Source organism: Triticum urartu, chromosome 6A (assembly GCF_056163025.1).
Source record: "Triticum urartu cultivar PI428250 chromosome 6A, HENAU_Tu73, whole genome shotgun sequence".
NCBI lineage: Eukaryota > Viridiplantae > Streptophyta > Magnoliopsida > Poales > Poaceae > Triticum > Triticum urartu.
In genome coordinates this window covers 402,177,766-402,197,569 of record NC_141878.1, presented here as the reverse complement: position 1 = coordinate 402,197,569, position 19,804 = coordinate 402,177,766, and positions in this window count along the sequence as shown.

The window sequence follows — 19,804 nt, the reverse complement described above, 5'->3', positions numbered from 1 at the left end:
CGCCGGACAATCTGCTGGAAGCGCTTCGCAACGCTTCCATCGACGAGGAGCACCGTACTATTATGAGTGCGGTGGTCCAGAAGGTTCAGTCTGCCAAGCGCGGATTAACTGAAGCCTGTGCCAGCCTTCTAACAGGCTTTGAGGTAAGTGTTTAGAATATAGGAAAAATATTACCGCATAGACAGTAGCCCCTGATGCTCTGTTCGGTGTTCGAAAAGAAAAGCCGAATAGAGGATCAAATAATACCGCAGGAGTCTAACATAAGTATGTCTATATGCTTATGCAGGCTTCGCTGCTAGCCTCAGCCGCACTGATTGCGGAGGTCGCCACACTGAAGCAGGACCTCGAGGGGTCCAAGAAAGAGCTCGGCCTTGCTAAGAGGCAGCTCAAGGAGAACAAGGGTAAGTAATACCCTGTCTATAGATATGTATATATAAAAGAAGACGCGATTGCAAAATGACAGGATCATCTTATATTTGCCAGGGACCATGACCGAGGTGGCGTCCCTGAAGCAAGCGCTATCCGAGGCCGAAGACAAAGTGGCCAAGGAGCGCACCGAGTGGAAAAGGCAAGAAGCACGGGTGGGCGAGGTGCAGCAAGAGCTCCAAGCTCTCGTGTCAAAGCATGAGGTGTTGTAGCGTGACTCGAAGACGTGAGAGTCCGAGCTTGCCGCCGCCCGTGAAAGTGCAAAGAGTGCCAAGGCCGAAGCACAGAAGGCCCTCCAGGAGATTGATGCGACGAGGAAGATAGCGGCGGTAAGGCATTCTATAAGCAAAGCAAGCATGTGAAAGTAAATTACCTGTTACTTACCCGAATCCGGAGCTCTCCAGGAGAATTCGCAGATTTTCCCTGCAGCGTGTCGGATGCCGCATAGTTTTACCAGGCCAAGGAGGGAAGCTCAACGGAGGAGTTGTTCTGGTCCCAATATACTGGGACCGAACACCCGGTGCCTATGAGCGACAAGCTAAAGCAGCTGGTCGAGCTGCACAAGGCGGCCGAACAGGCCATGAAGGGCTTTATAGTCCGGCTGTGGCCTAGCGACGCCCTTCCGAATAGCTACTTCGGCCTGGTGAGGCGGCTTCTGTATGCCTGCCCACGGCTGGAAGTCGTCAAGCGGTCCGTCTGCATCGAAGGTGCACTTCGGGCTTTCGCTCGTGTGAAGGTGCAATGGGCCAAGCTAGACGCCGTGAAGCTGATCAAGGAAGGACCGCCACAGGGCAAGGAGCATCGCACCCCAGAAGTTTATTATGAGGGTGTCCTGAAGGGTGCCCGTCTTGTAGCGGACGAATGTTCAAAGGATTTAATATTTGAGTAAACTTGCTCGTGTGATCCTATAGGATGAAAACTTGTTTCATATGCACTATGCAACGCTTGTTTGAATTTAAAATATTACCTTCTGTTTGGCTGTTTATCCAATCTGAGAGATGGCTAGTCCTCGGCTTCTGCCCCCATGCCACGAGTGCTGGGGTGTTCAGGATAAACCTGAGCACTCTTGTTCCCATGTTTGGGTCCTTTGAGGGAGGTGCTCGGCACAGCGGACAAGGCAACCGGACTAATAATGCTTTATCACTCTCACTTAGCCATAGAATTCTATAATTTTAAATTTCGGCGAAGCCTCTGGTATTCGGAAGGCCGAATTCGGGGCGCGATACATGCCTTTAAGCCGGTTAGGACCGGCTCCTCGCTCTAAGCGGCATAAGTCTTTAGGGACTCGAAACCTCGCTGAACAGCGACCAGTCTCTCGCCTTATCATGACAGTCAGTTTTAGCTTTCTCTACTGTGGTGCTTAGCCCAGCAGAACCGGGGCACAATCGCAGTAGTTCTCCTAGCGCTACCTTAGCCAATAGAGCGGAACGTAAGGTACCAAAACATAGGAGCCGGGCAGACCCAACATTTGACCAAAGACATGATTCGGAGCTGATGCATATAATGATATAAGTTCGGGGTGCCGCACTTGTGAAAGTGTTCGGACTTCTCACACCATATTGTGGGGTACTTAAGCCCCGAGTGTGTTGGCCGTACCAAAGTGTACGGTTGCAAGGTGCCGGGGTTTCTGATCCACGGACACCTATGGGACCGGCGGACCGGGTCCCTTTCGGTTCGGCGGGGGCGGAGGTTGCGCAAAGAGCAGATCGAGGCAAAACACGCGAGCGGTTGGTCGCGCAAAGAGTAAATCGAGGCGAAGCACGCAAGCGATTTACCCAGGTTCGGGCCGCACGGATGCGTAAAACCCTACTCCTGCTTTGTGGTTTGGTATTGATTTCTAGCTCGGGAGCGCGGAGTGCTACAGTACACACCAGCTGCTAGCGAGACCGAGCGTGAGTGTCTGGAATGGCCGTCCTCCCCAAGGCTCTCAAAATGGCCGACCCCCCTCTACGTTGCACACGGGCCTCCTTTTATACTCAAGGGGTTACCGACATAGAGCAACGGGGGCCAAGGGCAAAAACGGAAAGGTGCCTCAGTAGGGGTAGCTAGGTACTGTAGTAGGCACAGCTACCTGCTATAGCGTTATCAGACCTAACCCTGACGGCAGGGGACAAGGGCATTAAATGCCCGTCTGTGTCGCCTAAACAGTACCGAGAGGTACCGCTAGGGACGCCACCGTTTGCCACGATGGTTGTCTTGTCAGCGCCTGCTCGCCACCTCGCGCCCCTAGCTGCACGGCCCCCCGCCACATGTGCTCGGGGGAGCGACACGTGGGCGAGTGTGCTGGAGCGCGGGCTCGGAGAGGCGGTTCCCGCGGCAAACTCCTTGCCGCGTTCGCCGTCTTGTCGTGCCCGGGAGCTTGTCGCTCACCGGGTCTTGCCGGGGCGCGTGGCGCGTCGCGGCAAGTTTTCTTGGTATGCCTGGGTTGGCCTTCCCGGCAAGCTCCTCTTGCCGGGGTCTCGTTTCCTTTCCGGCAAGCTCCCCTTGCCGGGGCCTTGAGATGCTTTTGATAGCCTTCCCGGCAAGCTCCTCTTGCCGGGGTCTTGTCTTGGATACTTTGTTCTTGAATGGTCTTCAAAGTAGCCGCGGAGGACCCTGGCGGTTACCCGGCAAGCCTTGCCGTGGGGATGCTGCGACTGCCCGTGCACAAGTTCGGGGTACTAGGGTACCCCTACCTTAGTACACCGACAGGAGCCCCCGGGCCTGGGCCAGACACGGTGCCGAGTGCTGTTGGGTCAGGCCCAAAACAGTGCACGGGCACGCGCGGCCTAGGTCACGCCGTACATCTCTCCGCTTCCACCGCGCAAGCCCAGAACGGTGCGCGTCAAACGCGGCGTCGTGGGTGACGTGGGCGGCGTGCGCGGGGCTAGGCCCCGCGGGCATGCGTCAGGCCATGATGAAGGGGACGGTTCACGCCCTCCCTCTTAAACGGCGGTAGGCGTGGTGCATTTACTGGACGGAGCCGGTGCGCGGTTTCCGAGGTGCCCACTCCCCGCGATCGCAGGGTGGGGCGAGGCCGCCTCATTCGCCGCCTCGGTTCTGCATCCTCGCCACGCGGCTCCCATGCGCTTGGGGTCGTGGACGGTGGAAGTGGGAATCTGGGCCGCCGCGGGCAGAGGCAGCGGGTCAGTCCCGACTCCCTGCCCTTCCCGTGCCTTGGTTCGTTGAGCGGGGCGGCCGAGCCGCCACCTCGCTCCTTTATAAAGAGCGGGAGGGGAGCACGGAAGCCCGCACTCTTCCATCTCCTCCCTTCTTCAGCTTCGGCTCCCCTTCCTCTCATCTGCTATGGAGAAAGGGAACCCTGGCCCTTCATCGGTGGCGGCAAGGGTCGCCACCAGACAGCGCGCCTCTCCCTCTCCCACGCCCGTGGTGGCGGAGCCAGCCATAAGGGGAAGAGGGAGGGGGCGAGGCCGTGGGCGAGGTCGAGCGCGAGGTCGAGGCGCTCGGGGAAGGGGCGGACGGGGCGGCGCGCCAGCTTCGCCTCCGCCAGCGGTTCCTCTCCCCGCGGCGGTCCATATAGGGGACAACCCTTGCGAGTTCTTCGTCAGGCTGCGCCGGGCGCCTCGTCGTCGCCTCCGGCTCCCAGCTCCGTTCGCGAGCGCGATGGAGTCGGACCCGCCCGAGACACTGAGGCTGCACATGAGGGGCTGTGGGATCAGCGGCACATGAGTCCGCGTTGTATTCCCAGCCCCTAATGTGATGTATCTTGACCGAGGGTGGAAGACGTTCGCCCGGATCCACAGCCTGATGGGGGGGTTTACCCTCCATTTCAAGTTGATGGAGGGCGATCTCCTTTCCGTCAAGGCCTTCGGATGCTTCGGCACTCGGGCGAAGTGCTGCGTGGACAGCTCCTCCGATAGCGAAGGCTCCCCCTCGAGCGAGAGTGACGAGGAGGGGAGCGACAGCGACGATGAGGGTAGCGGGCAGCGGGATGGCGGGTCCGACTAGGTGTCGGGCGCCGCTCCGCGCGGCACCGGCGACCCTATCATCCGCGTCGCCGGCTCCTTGAACTCCCCAGGGGCGTCTCCTTGGGCGGCTGGCGTAGGGAGGCTGCGGAAGGGGAAGAGGGCTGGCGACAAGGCCGTCAGGTCGGAGTACGAGGGCGTGGTGCCCTCGACAGCATGCTGACGTCCTGCCGCCCCGTCTTCGAGGCCCTCTTCCGGCGTCGCCATCACCGTCAAGCCCTCGGTCGGCCCCCCGGATGTTCTCTTGGTGTCTTCTGGCACCTGTAGCTCGCCTAGGCGCCCCTTTTCCCCTTTTTGCCTCCTTGACCTATCTCCTGAAGAGAGGGACAGGAAAAGGGATTACGGGCACCTTATCTTTTAGTTTGTAAGCCCTCGGGCCTTAGCTGCATCTAAAACTTGTAATCCTCTCATTCATGTTTTTCATCCACTATGGACTGTACCTGAGTGGGATGTTTTTTAATGAAAAAGGGGATGCTTGCCGGGTTATTTGTCTCGCGGGTTGAACCCGCGCCAAGGAGCAAATCCTTGGTATCCCTCGGACAGACATTTCATCTCCCGGCAACAGGCCTTGCCGCCTTCCCACGCCGCTCGACCTTTCTCACGCTTTTGACAGAGGCGGGAACGAGGTGGGCGCGGCCTCCTCGTTTCAACCCTTTGCTGCCGCGACTACGACCAAACTTGGTCCCGGGAACGCGCTCTGGGGCCTAGAGTCGGGGGAGCACGGCAGTTTTCAGGAAGAAACGCAGTTTCACATTCCCCAGTCCATAAAAGGATGCATGATGAAGGACGAAAAACTTATCTGATATCGCAGCCCCCGGCAATTCTGACTTGCCGGGGACGAATCTTGGTACCTGCAGCCCCCGGCAACACTGGCTTGCCGGGGCTCAGGTGCCGGCGCGCCCTTCTTCTCCTTTTCGTCCTCAAGCGGTCTGGCCAGGATATGCGAGCCCTGCGAACGAAGGAAAAGCAAAGGGACGGACACTCGACCTCTAAGCTAGGGGTTAGCTGTTGTTAGGCACTGTCAACCCTAACCAAGGACGAGACTCGACCTAGCATGCATGCTCTAACCCCGGGGTGATCAGCGCTTCATTTACTGGTCCTCAGGTTCTGCGCCTGGCTCTATACAAAGGATTACATGCAACAGCGGCAAGACTTGTACAGAAGGGTGGTTGCCGGACAGGGTCCGACAACCGCGCCTTACGGGTAAAACTTACGAAGATGCTCGATGTTCCAGGAGTTGCTCACTGGTACGCCATCTTCGGTCTCAAGGCGGACAGCGCCAGGCCTTGTGACTCGCTTCACCCGGTAAGGGCCTTCCCACTTCGGCGTCAACTTGTTGGAATTCTTGGCCGACTGAACGCGCCGAAGAACAAGGTCGCCTTCCTCGAGACTCCTGGCATTGACTCTGCGGCTATGGTAGCGGCGCAGAGCTTGCTGGTAGCGAGCAGCTCGCACAGCAGCCTAGAGACGATCTTCCTCAAGGAGCAGCGCGTCATCTTGCCGCAGCCGATCTTGCTCAAGCTCATCGTAAGCGAGCACTCGAGGTGACCCGTATACGAGTTCCGTGGGGGTAACTGCCTCTGCTCCATAGACTAGAGCAAAGGGTGTCTGTCCAGTGGCTCGATTTGGCATCGTTCTGATCGACCAAAGAACCACCGGTAGCTCCTCGATCCAGTTTCTTCCGCACTCATGTAGCCTGTCGAAAGTTCTGGTCTTGATCCCGCGCAGCACTTCAGCGTTCGCCCTCTCCGCTTGACCGTTGCTCCTTGGGTTAGCAACAGAAGCGAAGCAGACCTTGGCGCCGAGATCTTGGACGTACTGCATGAAGGCGTGGCTCGTGAATTGTGTACCGTTGTCGGTGATTATCCTGTTGGGGATCCCGAAGCGGCAAACAATCGACCTGAAGAACTTGACGGCTGACTGTGCGGTCACCTTCCTCACCGGTTCCACTTCCGGCCACTTTGTGAACTTGTCGATTGCGACGTACAAGTACTCAAAGCCCCCGACAGCTCGGGGGAAGGGGCCGAGGATGTCGAGCCCCAGACCGAAAATGGCCAGGATAAAGGGATCGTCTGGAGAGCTTGAGCTGGCTGGTGTATCTGCTTGGAATGGAACTGGCACGCTTCACACTTGGTTACTTGTGCAGTTGCATCCTGGAGGGCTGTTGGCCAGAAGAAACCTTGCCGGAATGCTTTGCCGACGCTTGCTCTTGCGCCAATGTGATGTCCACATATGCCTCCATGTATCTCTGCCAACAGCTTTTGTCCGTCTTCCCGGGGAATACACCTCAATTTCACACCGTTGAGTCTTCTTCTGTACAGTGTCTTGTCGACGAACTGGTACATACTTGACTGCCGGGCTACTCTTTCGGCTTCTTCTGGCTCTTCGGGAAGTTCTCCTGTCTGAAGGAAACGGACAATCTGCTGCGCCCATGTTGGAGCCTGTGGCTCGACAACAAGGACTACAGGCAAATCCGCTGCTGCGGGAACATCTGCTTCTACGGCGAGAAGTTGTGTCTCTGCCGGAGCTTGACGTTCCCCGACAAGCTTGTCGGGGCAAGACTTGTCGGGAGCTTCTGCTTCAACGGAACAAACCGTGGGGCTTGCCGGAGCATCTTGCTCCTCAGCGCTCTTGGTGTTGGTCTCAGCTGCCGCGGGAACGTTCGCTTCTACGGCGAGAAGCTGCGTCTCTGCCGGAGCGTGACGTTCCGCGACAAGCTTGCCGGGAGCTTCTGCATCAGCGGAACAAGCCCTAAGGCTTGCCGGAGCAGACTGTTCCTCAGCGCCTTCGACGTCGATCGTAGGGACCTTCTTGGTGGCGGCTTCGGGAAGCTCTGCCGGCAGATGGTCACCAGGAATCAACTTCCTCTTCTTGCTCTGTCCAGTTGATGGTGTTACGGACGGTTGAGTCAGCTTGAGCACAAAGGTCCCTGGTTCCACAGGTAACTTAAGTGCGGCGCACTTTGACAGGCCATCTGCAATGGCGTTCTAAGTTCTTGGAACGTGCTCCATTTGCAGGCCATCAAAGCGCTCTTCCAGCTTTCTCACTTCGTCAACGTAAGCTTCCATCAACGGACTCTGATAGTTCTTGTTTACTTGGCAGACGACAAGCTGTGAGTCACCCCTGACAATGAGCTTCTTGATCCCAAGGTCTGCCGCGATCCGGAGACCGGCAAGCAATCCCTCATACTCTGCAGTATTGTTTGTTGCTTGCTCCTTGGGAAAGTGCATCTGGACTATGTACCTGAGGTGCTCTCCGGTGGGTGCGATAAGCAGCGCACCAGCGCCGGCGCCTTGCAGCGAAAAGACACCATCAAAGTACACCAGCCACTCTTAGCTTGCTTCCTTGTCGGGGACGCTCATTTCTGGGATTTCTTCATCTGGTGTTGGCGTCCATTCTGCTATAAATTCTGCCAATGCTCTGCTCTGGATAGTTGAAGTGCTTTCAAACTTGAGGCCAAAGCTTGACAGTTCCAGTGCCCACTCAACAATCCTGCCTGTCGCTTCTGGATTCTGCAGTATTCTCTTCAGCGGAAAGCGAGTGACAACTGTGATCTCATGTGCTTGGAAGTAATGGCGCAACTTTCTCGAGGCCATGAGAAGGCCGAAAAGCAATTTTTGCACACCAGAGTACCTCGACCTAGCCCCCTGCAGAAGGGAACTGACAAAATAAACTGGGCGCTGCACCATTTTCTTCCGTATCTCCTCATGCATCTGTGCAGATTCATCTTTGTCGGGACCAGAGCTTGTCGGGGAAGCCCCCTGCTTGTCGCTGGATGTGCTTGCCGCGGTTGCTGGCTCATCATCTGCCTCCCTCTCTGCTACTAGTGCAGCACTAACCACTTGATTGGTTGCCGCTATGTACAGCAGCAACTTCTCTTGTGGCTTAGGTGCGACAAGTATTAGAGGGGAGGACAGGTATCTCTTCAGGTCCTGCAGCGCAGCCTCCGCTTCCGGAGTCCATTTCATTGGACCCGCCTTTTTCAATAATTTGAAAAACGGCAGGGCGCGCTCAGCAGACCGAGAGATAAACCTGCTGAGAGCAGCCACGCAACCGGCAAGTTTCTGTACATCCTTGACGCGCCTTTGTGCCTCAATCTGCTCGATGGCCTTGATCTTGTCGGGATTGGCTTCAATTCCCCGCTGAGACACGCAGAACCCGAGAAGCTTGCCGGAGGGAACTCCAAACACACACTTCTCTGGGTTGAGCTTGAGGCTGATCTTGCGCAGATTTGCAAAGGTCTCGTCCAAATCTCGAATCAGGGTTGCTCTGTCCTTGCTCTTGACCACTATATCATCCATGTAGGCTTCCACATTTCTGTGTATCTGCGGCCCGAGAGCAATATGGACTACTCTTGCAAATGTCGAACCAGCATTTTTTAATCCGAAAGGCATCCGTACAAAACAGTACGTGCCACATGGAGTAATAAATGCGGTCTTCTCCTCATCCTCTTCTGCCATGAAGATTTGATGATATCCTGAGTATGCGTCAAGAAATGAAAGCAAATCACATCCGGCGGTGGAGTCAACAATCTGGTCAATGCGCGGCAAAGGAAATGGGTGTTTGGGACAAGCTTTGTTAACATCGGTAAAATCGATACAAAGCCTCCATTTCCCGTTTGCCTTGCGCACGACTACAGTATTGGCCAACCACGTGGGATGGAGCACTCCTCTGACGAGGCCTGCTGCTTCCAGTTTCTTGATCTCCTCTGCAATGAATTCTTGGCGCTCCATTGCCTGCTTCCTGACTTTCTGCTTGATGGGCCGCGCATGGGGACAAATGGCAAGGTGGTGCTCAATCACTTTCCTGGGAACACCGGGGATGTTAGACGGCTGCCATGCAAACACGTCGACATTCGCCCGCAGGAAAGTAACGAGCGCGCTTTCCTATTTAGGGTCAAGCGTGGCACTGATGGTGAAGGTACCACCAGCGCCGTCCACCTTGGCGGATACCCTCTTCGTCTCTGGCGGAGCTGCCATCGTCTTCTTGCACTTGCCGGTGGAGCTCGATGGTGCGTCCTCGACGGCAGCGCAGCACTCCGAAGAGGTGCGCTTGTCGGAGTGGGCATCAGAGCTCTTGCCGGGCTTGGTCTTGCCGGTGGAGCTCTATGGTGCGTCCTCGACGGCGGCGCAGCACTCCGAAGAGGTGCACTTGCCGGAGTGGGCACCTGAACTCTTGTCGGACTTGGTCTTCTTCCCCCCGAGAGCTTCAGCGGCAAGTTGATCACGATCTGCCGTGGCTGCTGCTTCCCGGTAGATCTTGTCGGCACAGATGAGAGCATCCTTCCTGTCGCCAGGGACAGAAATGACGCTCATCGGGCCTGGCATCTTCATCATGTTATACGCGTAGTGAGAGGCCGCCATGAACTTGGCGAGTGCTGGACGGCCAAGTATCCCATTGTAAGGCAATGGAATATCGGCAACGTCAAATGTGACCCTCTCAGTCCTGAAGTTCAGCTCGCTGCCAAATGTTACCGGCAGCGTGACCTTTCCCTTCGGCTTGCTCCTTCCCGGGTTGATTCCTTGGAACGTGCCGGTCTCTTCGAGCTCGCTGTCAGGGATCTGGAGTTTTCAGAGTACAGCGGAGGAGATCAGGTTTAAGCCGGCCCCGCCATCAACTAGCATCTTGGTGACTTTGAGGTTGCGGATAGTTGGTGAAACCAACATCGGCAGACACCCGACCGCAGTTGTGCGATCAGGGTGGTCCTCAATGTCAAAGATGATAGGCGTGCTGGACCACTTCAGAAGCTTGCGCGATTCGATGGGTGGTTCTGCTGCATTGACTTCCCGCACCCACTGTTTGAGTTGGCGGTACGAGGTATGCAGAGAAGCACCACCGTCAACGCACAAGACCTCTGTGGCTTTCTGAAACTCCTGCTCACTGGTCTCAACGTCATCCATGTCTTCGTCGTCATCGTCGTCTTCATCCTTGTCGCGACCGCGGGGAGGTCTGTCTCCTTGCCGCTGCTTGGCCTTGCCGCGGCGCCCTTCCTGGCCGGTGCGCTTCTGGCCAGATTTCTCGGCACCCCCTTGGGCTCTCTCCTTGTCGCGCCGCTCGTACTCAGCCCTCTGTTGCTGGACGAGCTGCTCGACCTTCTTGCAGCTTTGGAGGTCATGGCCCTTGGTGCGGTGAATCTTGCAATATTGCTTGCCGGAGCCATCCCGCTTGTCGGCGACCGCCACAGCCTGGCAGTTGGTGCACGTGGCAACTTCCTTGCCGGAGCTACCAACCGCAGCTTTCTTGGCGTCACCTTCATCGCCGGACTGCTCAACGACTAGCACCTCTTTGCCTCTCTTCTTCCTGTTGCGCCGCCGGCCTTTCTTTGCCGGGGCAGCATCCTCACTGTCAGATCCCTCTGCTCCAGTGCTTTCTCCGGGGAATTTCCTCCCTTCCTCAGCGCACGCACACTTGTCGGCCAGGGCATATAGCTCGCTGACGTCCCGAATCTTGCACATCGCCATCTCCTCCCGCATCCTGCGGTTACGCACGTTCTGATGGAACGTGCTGATTACCGCGGCAGGGTGGATATTTGGGATGTTGTGGTGTACACGGCTGAACCTCTGGATATACTGGCGCAGGGGCTCTCCTTCCTTCTGGACGAGCAGATGTAGATCACTCTCTTGGCCATGGGGTTTGTGGCCGCCTGTGAAGGCGCCAACAAACTGATGGCACAAGTCTGCCCAGGAGGATACGGAGTTGTCCGGCAAGTGCATGAGCCAGGACCTGACGTTGGGTTTAAGCACCAGCGGGAAGTAGTTGGCAAGGATCTTGTTGTCCCGTCCCCCAGCAGCCTGCACCACGATGGTGTAGATGCTGAGGAACTCCGACGGATGCAACTTGCCGTCGTACTTCTCTGGTACATCTGGCTTGAAGTTCTTCGTACTGGGCCACTGGACTTGCCGCAGCTCACGAGTGAACGCAGGGCAACCTACCGTGTACGGCAAGTCACCGGGTTCCCCTGGCGCATGCATGTCAATAGAGGGCCCAGCGCGCTGGTCTGATTGACGCCGCGCTTCCCTCCGGCGCTCGATGCGAGTACGAGCGTCTTCCCGCTGTCGCTCTTGAAGAACTTGGCGCTAATCGCGACGAGCTCGCAGATCTGACGACGCGGTGGAGTCGCTGTCGAGGTGGATCCGGCAAGTCGGCGATCTTGGCCTTCGGGGCGGAGAGTGCACGGTGGTCGTACCCTCGCCAGCCTCGTCGCCACCGGCTCGCGCATGGCCGACTCGCTGCGGCTGCGATGTGCCCGGCTGCCGAGGAGTGTCGCCGTTGGCGAAGCCGATGAGACTCTGGATAGTGGCCGTCCAGTCGTCGATCTTGTCCGCCACTGGAGGGTAGTCTAGGAGCAGCTGAGCTCGCGCTAAAGCTTCGGCTGTGGTGGCGGGCGGCGGTAGCGAACGGTGCGAGGAGCGGGATATGCTCGGACTCCTAACCACGTTAGAAGGAGCAGCATCCCGTCCAAGCGACCGTGTGTCGCTCGCGCCGGCTTGTTGACGTGCATGGTGGTCTTGAGCGCTCCGAGATCCACCAGCTCGGTCTTGGTCTAGCGAGCGCATGGCACCGTGAGTACCATGACGCTGCCGGTCCCGCGCCTCCTGAGACGGGCGCGGTGCATGTACGGACGCCGAGGTCTTGGAGTGCGCTCGGTCGTTGTGGGAGCCGGCTACGCCGCCGATGGGCAGCGCAGCCTTGTCCTTGGACCCGGCAGCACCGCGAGCTTCCTCGTTGACGCGTGCCCTTCCGCCGGCGCCTGACTCACCAACCGTTTGCCCCGGCGGTGGCAGGCTCGGCACGGACAGAGCAGCTGCCTCCGAAACCTTCTTCTTCGGCGGCATGCTGATGGAGATGATGAAGATCTAGCCCGCGAGAGCGCCGGATCTGAGGACGATGAAGATCTAGCCCATGAGAACGCTGGATCTGGTTCACACAACTTCGACGCCCCCTACCTGGCGTGCCAGAGATGCCGGGGTTTCTGATCCACGGACACCTATGGGACCGGCGGACCGGGTCCCTTTCGGTTCGGCGGGGGCGGAGGTTGCGCAAAGAGCAGATCGAGGTGAAACACGTGAGCGGTTGGTCGCGCAAAGAGTAAATCGAGGCGAAGCACGCGGGCGATTTACCCAGGTTCGGGCCGCACGGATGCGTAAAACCCTACTCCTGCTTTGTGGTTTGGTATTGATTTCTAGCTCGGGAGCGCGGAGTGCTACAGTACACACCAGCTGCTAGCGAGACCGAGCGTGAGTGCTGGAATGGCCGTCCTCCCCAAGGCTCTCAAAATGGCCGACCCCCCTCTACGTTGCACACGGGCCTCCTTTTATACTCAAGGGGTTACCGACATAGAGCAACGGGGGCCAAGGGCAAAAACGGAAAGGTGCCGCAGTAGGGGCAGCTAGGTACTGTAGTAGGCACAGCTACCTGCTACAGCGTTATCAAACCTAACCCTGACGGCAGGGGACAAGGGCATTAAATGCCCGTCTGTGTCGCCTAAACAGTACCGAGAGGGACCGCTAGGGACGCCACCGTTTGCCACGATGGTTGTCTTGTCAGCGCCTGCTCGCCACCTCGCGCCCCTAGCTGCACGGCCCCCCGCCACATGTGCTCGGGGGAGCGACACGTGGGCGGGTGTGCTGGAGCGCGGGCTCGGAGAGGCGGTTCCCGCGGCAAACTCCTTGCCGCGTTCACCGTCTTGTCGCGCCCGGGAGCTTGTCGCTCACCGAGTCTTGCCGGGGCGCGTGGCGCGTCGCGGCAGGTTTTCTTGGTATGCCTGGGTAGGCCTTCCCGGCAAGCTCCTCTTGCCGGGGTCTCGTTTCCTTTCCGGCAAGCTCCCCTTGCCGGGGCCTTGAGATGCTTTTGATAGCCTTCCCGGCAAGCTCCTCTTGCCGGGGTCTTGTCTTGGATACTTTGTTCTTGAATGGTCTTCAAAGTAGCCGCGGAGGACCCTGGCGGTTACCCGGCAAGCCTTGCCGCGGGGATGCTGCGACTGCCCGTGCACAAGTTCGGGGTACTAGGGTACCCCTACCTTAGTACACCGACACAAGGTGTCATTAATGAACACATATATATAAAACAAGAATGCAATAATAGTTGTAATGTTATGCGTTGTTTATTCAAAGAGGTGCGTTGAAGCAGAATGATACAGATAGTGCGATAAGCAAAAAGTAGGACTATGTCCCTTCCAAGGGCAAGCTGAGGAATAGTATCAAAACAAATATTTCACTTGTCATCATAATCCACCTGGGAGTTCCGTGGTGTGACATAGCTTTCTGCCTCTCTTGGTTGCTGCATCATGTGTTCGGCAATCATGCTGCCGGACAAGGTTTCCAGAGATTAGAGTCCTGAAAGAGAAAAATAATAAAGCGGGAAGCCCCTAGTGCGGTTTAGGCCGCGTCTTGGAGCGTGCCGTAGTTGTGCCCCCCTCCCCACTTGTGCCCATGGTATTTTTAATGCGTAATTATGTACGTGTGGCACGAATTTCGTCGTTTGGCTTGGGCCGGGGTGGGGGCCGCATTGCTACGCGAGCTCAGATCATGCCAGGCAGTCTAGATGCCGATTACTCCAAGCGCGCTTGAAGGTGTCCGGGTCTTGAAACTCCAAACTAGTTGATTTCCTTAAGAGGCTGCTTTGCGCTTCTGCTGCGAGGGCCGCAGTGTGCTCCTACGTTCGGAGAGAGCGCTCTGTGTTTCCATTAACTGTAATAACCCCATGAGGTCCTGGCATCTTGAGCTTGAGGTATGCATAATGCGGTACCGCATTGAATCTCGCAAATGCGGTTCGCCCGAGCAGTGTGTGATAACCACTGCGGAACGGGACTATATCGAAGATTAATTCTTCGCTTCGAAAGTTATCCGGGGATCCGAAGACCACTCCAGTGTAATGGAGCCTGTGCAATGGGCCTCTACACCTGGAATGACGCCTTTAAAGGTCATTTTTGTGGGTTTGATCCTTGAGGGGTCTATACCCATTTTGCGCACTGTGTCCTGATAAAGCAGGTTCAGGCTGCTGTCGCCATCCATAAGGACTCGAGTGAGGTGAAATCCGTCAATGATTGGGTCTAAGACCAGTGCGGTGAATCCGCCGTGACGGATACTAGTGGGGTGGTCCCTGCGATCGAAGGTGATCGGGCAGGAGGACCATGGGTTGAACTTTGGGGCGACTGGCTCCAACGCATATATGTCCCTCAGTGCACGCTTCCGCTCCCTCTTGGGGATGTGAGTTGCGTATATCATGTTCACCCTCCACGCTTGTGGGGGGAACCTCTTCTGTCCTCCGGTGTTCGGCTATCGGGGCTCCTCTTCGTCATCGCTGTGTGACCCCTTATCTTTATCTTCGACAATTAACTTGTCGGCCTACTTGAACACCCAGCATTCCCTGTTGGTGTGGTTGGCTGGCTTGTCAGGGGTACCGTGTATTTGACACGAGCGATCGAGTATGCGGTCCAAACTAGACAGGCCCGGAGTGCTTTTTTTAAAATGGCTTTTTCCGCTGACCGGGTTTAGAGCCTTCGAATCCGGCATTGACTGTCGTATCCTCAGTATTATCGCTGTTAATGCGGCGCTTATGTTTGTTGCGACGTGACATGCTATTGCCGTCCTTGGTATCCGAAGTACCATGGTTTTTTGATATGTTGTTATTGTGAGCCAGCCAGCTGTCTTCTCCCACACAAAAGCGGGTCATGAGTGTCATGAGGGATGCCATAGATTTCGGCTTTTCCTGTCCAAGGTGTCGGGCAAGCCACTCGTCGCGGATGTTATGCTTGGAGGCTGCTGGGGCCTCTGCATCCAGACAGTCGACGATTTGATTTTTCTTTGTTAGGAACCGTGTCCAGAATTGCCTGGCCGATTCTTCTGGCTACTAAATTATGTGGCTCAAGTCATCGGCGTCTGGTGGTCGCACATAAGTGCCCTGAAAGTTGTCGAGGAATGCGGCTTCCAAATCTTCCCAATAGCTAATGGAATCTGCTGGCAAGCTGTTAAGCCAATGACGCGCTGGTCCTTTGAGCTTTATTGGGAGGTATTTGATGGCGTGTAAGTCATCACCGCGGGCCATGTGGATGTGGAGGAGGAAATCCTTGATCCATACCGCAGGATCTGTTGTGCTGTCGTATGATTTAATATTTACGGATTTGAAACCCTCTGGGATTTGATGAGCCATTACTTCGTCTGTGAAGCATAGGGGGTGTGCGGCGCCTCTGTATTGGGCTATATCACGACGCAGCTCGAATGGGTCTTGCCCGCTATGTTCGGCCCGGCCGGATTGACTTTTACTGTATCCGGCGTGACATTTATCGTCTCGCATAGTGGCGCGCCCTCGTGATCCATAGATCGATCTTGCATGTTTTGCTTTGTCCTCCAATACGTCTCGCAGGTCTGGCGTATTTCCCCATGCCTTTTTATTTGAATGGCGTCGGGGTGCGGGCTGAGCTTTTGGCTGGAATGCCTCTCTATCATGGCCAGGAGGTGGCCGATCAGCCGCGTCATACGCTTCTTCCTCCAGTCAAGGTAGCAACCTGCATTTTGGGTAACTCTTGGAGGGGCGCTCGACTTTATATTCCTCGGCCGCGAGGACTTCAGTCCATCTGTCAGCTAGCAGATTTTGATCAGCTTGAAGCTGTTGCTGCTTTTTCTTAAGGCTATTTGCCGTGGCCATAAGCCGGTGCTTGAAGCGCTATTGTTTGATGGGATCCTCTGGCACGGCGAATTCGTCATCGCCGAGGCTTGCCTCGTCTTCGGAGGGGGCATGTAATTATCATCCTCCGCTTCTCCGCCTGCCGCTCTCTCAGGAGGGCTGATCCTCCATCCTCCTGCTCTAAATCTTACTGGAGGGGATTGTTTTTATCTTCGTCACTATCCGAAGTGTTATTATCTCCTGTGCCGGTATCACCACTTTTGCTTTGGCGGGACTTAGAGCGGCGCCGCTGACGTCAGCGCTTGGGTTGCTTCTTGGAGGGGTCATCCGCCGATGCCTCGCGCCATTGCCTTCTTTGGGTGTGTCCACCATGTATATATCATATGATGAGGTGGCTGTCCAGTACCCTATGGGCAGTGGTTCATCTTCGTCTCCCGCATCGTCGTCCATACCGTCGATGTCTTCGGAGTCAAAGTCGAGCATGTCAGTTAAGTCATCGACAGTGGCTACTAAGTGAGTGGTGGGCGGGCCGCGAATTTCTTCGTCTTCCGCATCCCAATCCTGCCGGACATAGTTCGGCCAGGATCCTTCTGACAAGGAGAGAGACCTTAATGAGTTCAGTATGTCGCCAAAGGGCGAGTGCTGAAAAATATCCGCGGAGGTAAACTCCATGATCGAAGCCCAATCGGATTCGCTAGGAACGGGCGCAGGCGGTTCGGAGTCTGTGGCTGGAGAGAGATCCGGCAGTTTGTCAACACGGCTCTCGTGCAGAGTAAGGTTGATGTTCGGCTCGATAATCGATGAGGGTAAGGCATCCGTGGCGGGGTCCATCCACCCGTCCATGGACGGCGCAACTTGCTCTGAATTGAGGGTCGGAGCGGCTGCCGGTGCGATCTCCTGGACACTGTCTGATGGTAGAGCTAAATCGTACTCATCGTGACCACGTGACGCACAAGGCAGAGGCTCGAATCCGTCGAAGATCAAGTCTCCGCGGATATCGGCAGTGTAGCTTAAGCTTCCAAACCTGACCTGATGGCCAGGGGCGTAGCTTTCAATCTGCTCCAGATGGCCAAGCGAATTGGCCTGCAGTGCAAAGCCGCCGAATACAAAAATCTATCCGGGGAGAAAAGTCTCACCCTGGACTACATCGCTAACGATGATAGAAGGAGCCATCAAGCCTAACAGCGATGACACAAAGGAACTCTCAATGAAAGCACCAATGTCGGTGTCAAAACCAGCGGATCTCGGGTAGGGGGTCCCGAACTGCGCGTCTAGGCGGATGGTAACAGGAGGCAGGGGACACGAAGTTTTACCCAGGTTCGGGCCCTCTTGATGGAGGTAAAACCCTACGTCTTGCTTGATTAATATTGATGATATGGGTAGTACAAGAGTAGATCTACCACGAGATCAGAGAGGCTAAACCCTAGAAGCTAGCCTATGGTATGATTGTATGTTATTGTTGTGTCCTACGGACTAAAACCCTCCGGTTTATATAGACACCGGAGAGGGTTAGGGTTACACAAGGTCGGTTACAAAGGAGGAGATATCCATATCCGTACTACCTAGCTTGCCTTCCATGCCAAGGAGAGTCCCATCCGGACACGAGACGAAGTCTTCAATCTTGTATCTTCATAGTCCAACAGTCTGGCCAAAGGATATGGTCCGGCTGTCCGGAGACCCCCTAATCCAGGACTCCCTCAACTGCCCTTATGCATACTATGTGCATTGCATGACTCATCAGTTACAGTTGGCGCTTGTTGTGGCGTCAAGGGAGATACATGATGTGCATAACTTTTTCCAAAATGCAAATTTCATTATAAATGTTGTTAGCGCATCGACTAAACGTAATGATGATTTGTTAGAAAATAAAGTTGCGGAGATTGCACGTGAAATTGAATTGGGAGAAATCGATACAGGAAAAGGGCAAAATCAGATAGGAACTTTACAGAGACCTGGCGACACTAGATGGAGCTCCCACTTCAAGTATTCAGAGTTTACAAAATATTTTTGGCGCTACAGTTGAGGTCCTAAGGAGTATAGAAAATGACCGTGCAGCCTCGAAATATTCTAGAGGAGATGCCATAGGAGCCCTAAAGATAATTATGTCCTTTGATTTTGTGTTTATTTTACATCTGATGGAGAAAGTCATGAAAATCACTGATGTTTTATGTCAAACACTCCAAAAGAAGTCACTAGACATTCTCAATGCATTAGATTTGGTCTCAAACACAAAGTTGCTACTTGGTAAGCTGAGAGAAGATGGTTGGGATCCCCTTTTAAGGAAGGTTCAATCTTTTCGTTTGAAGCATGAGATTGACATTCCTAATCTGAATAAGAGGTAACATATATTTTCTTGTACATACAATTTAGGATATTATTTATCATATTTACTAATATATGATGTGATTTGTAGGTACGTAGATGTAACAAAGTCTCACAACAAACATGATAACACTACTACATTACATCACTACAAAGCAGATGTGTTCAATGTTGCCATAGATTAGCAATTGGTTGAGCTAAACGATCGCTTCGGTGTTCAAAACACAGAGCTTTTGACACTTTGTGCATCTTTGGATCCATGACATGACTCATTTAACGTGTCTAATATATGCACATTAGTGGAAAAAAATTATCCTGCCGACTTTTCTAGTCAAGAACGAGCTCACTTGGAGTCTCAACTTCCCCATTTTCAGCTTGATGTTTGCAACCATTCGGAGGTAAAGAGTTCGCCCTCACTTGCTAATTTGACTATTGGATAATTTAAAACAGGTAAAGTTGCTACATACTCAATGGTTAAATGATTCATAAATTACTGAAGTTGTTCATAACTCTTGCTTATTTGACTGCTTGACTATTAAATACAGGTAAAGCTGCTACATACTCAATGGTTGATAGATTACTACGGTTGGTCATAACTCTTCCGGTGTCAATCGCGACAACCGACCAAGCTTTTTCAGGTATGAAACTAGTCAAGACACGTCTTCGAAACAGAATGAGAGACGACTTTCTTCAGCATTACATGGTCATCTATATTGGGAAGGAAATAGCTGCAAAGATCACATCTGATGAGATAATCAATTTGTTAAACACTGGTGGTCGTAGAGCTCATTTTAAGCTAATAGATATGTAACTTTATTTTATAGTTCTATGGATATTTCATAGGCTTTGTCCTCAACGTTATTGTTAGACTTAATATGTCATGATATTTCGTCTATTCTAAGCTATTCTAAGCATTAGTTTCTCGCCCCCCTCATGTTCAAATCCTGGCTCTGCCCCTGAGTTGGATGCACACCCACTTAGTTTTCTTTCTGACCTTTCATAAACTTATAGCTCTAGTGCATTCGTTGCATGGCAATCCCTACTCAGTCACATTGATATCTATTGATGGCATCTCCATAGCCCGTTGATACGCCTAGTTGATGTGAGACTATATCCCTCTTTTTTGTCTTCTACACAACCACCTTGTATTCCACCTATAGTGCTATGTCCATGGCTCACGCTCATGTATTACGTCAAAGTTTAAAAGGTTTGAGAACATCGAAAGTATGAAACACTTGCTTGGATTGTCATCAGGGTTGTGCATGATTAAATATTTTTTGTGATGAAGATGGAGCATACCCAGACTATATGATTTTGTAGGGATAAGCTTTATTAGGCCATGTTACTTTGAGAAGACATAATTGCCTTGTTAGTATGCTTGAAGTATTATTGTTTTTATGTCAATATTAAAGTTTTGTTTTGAATCTTATGGATCTGAATATTCTTGCCACAATAGAGAAGATTAC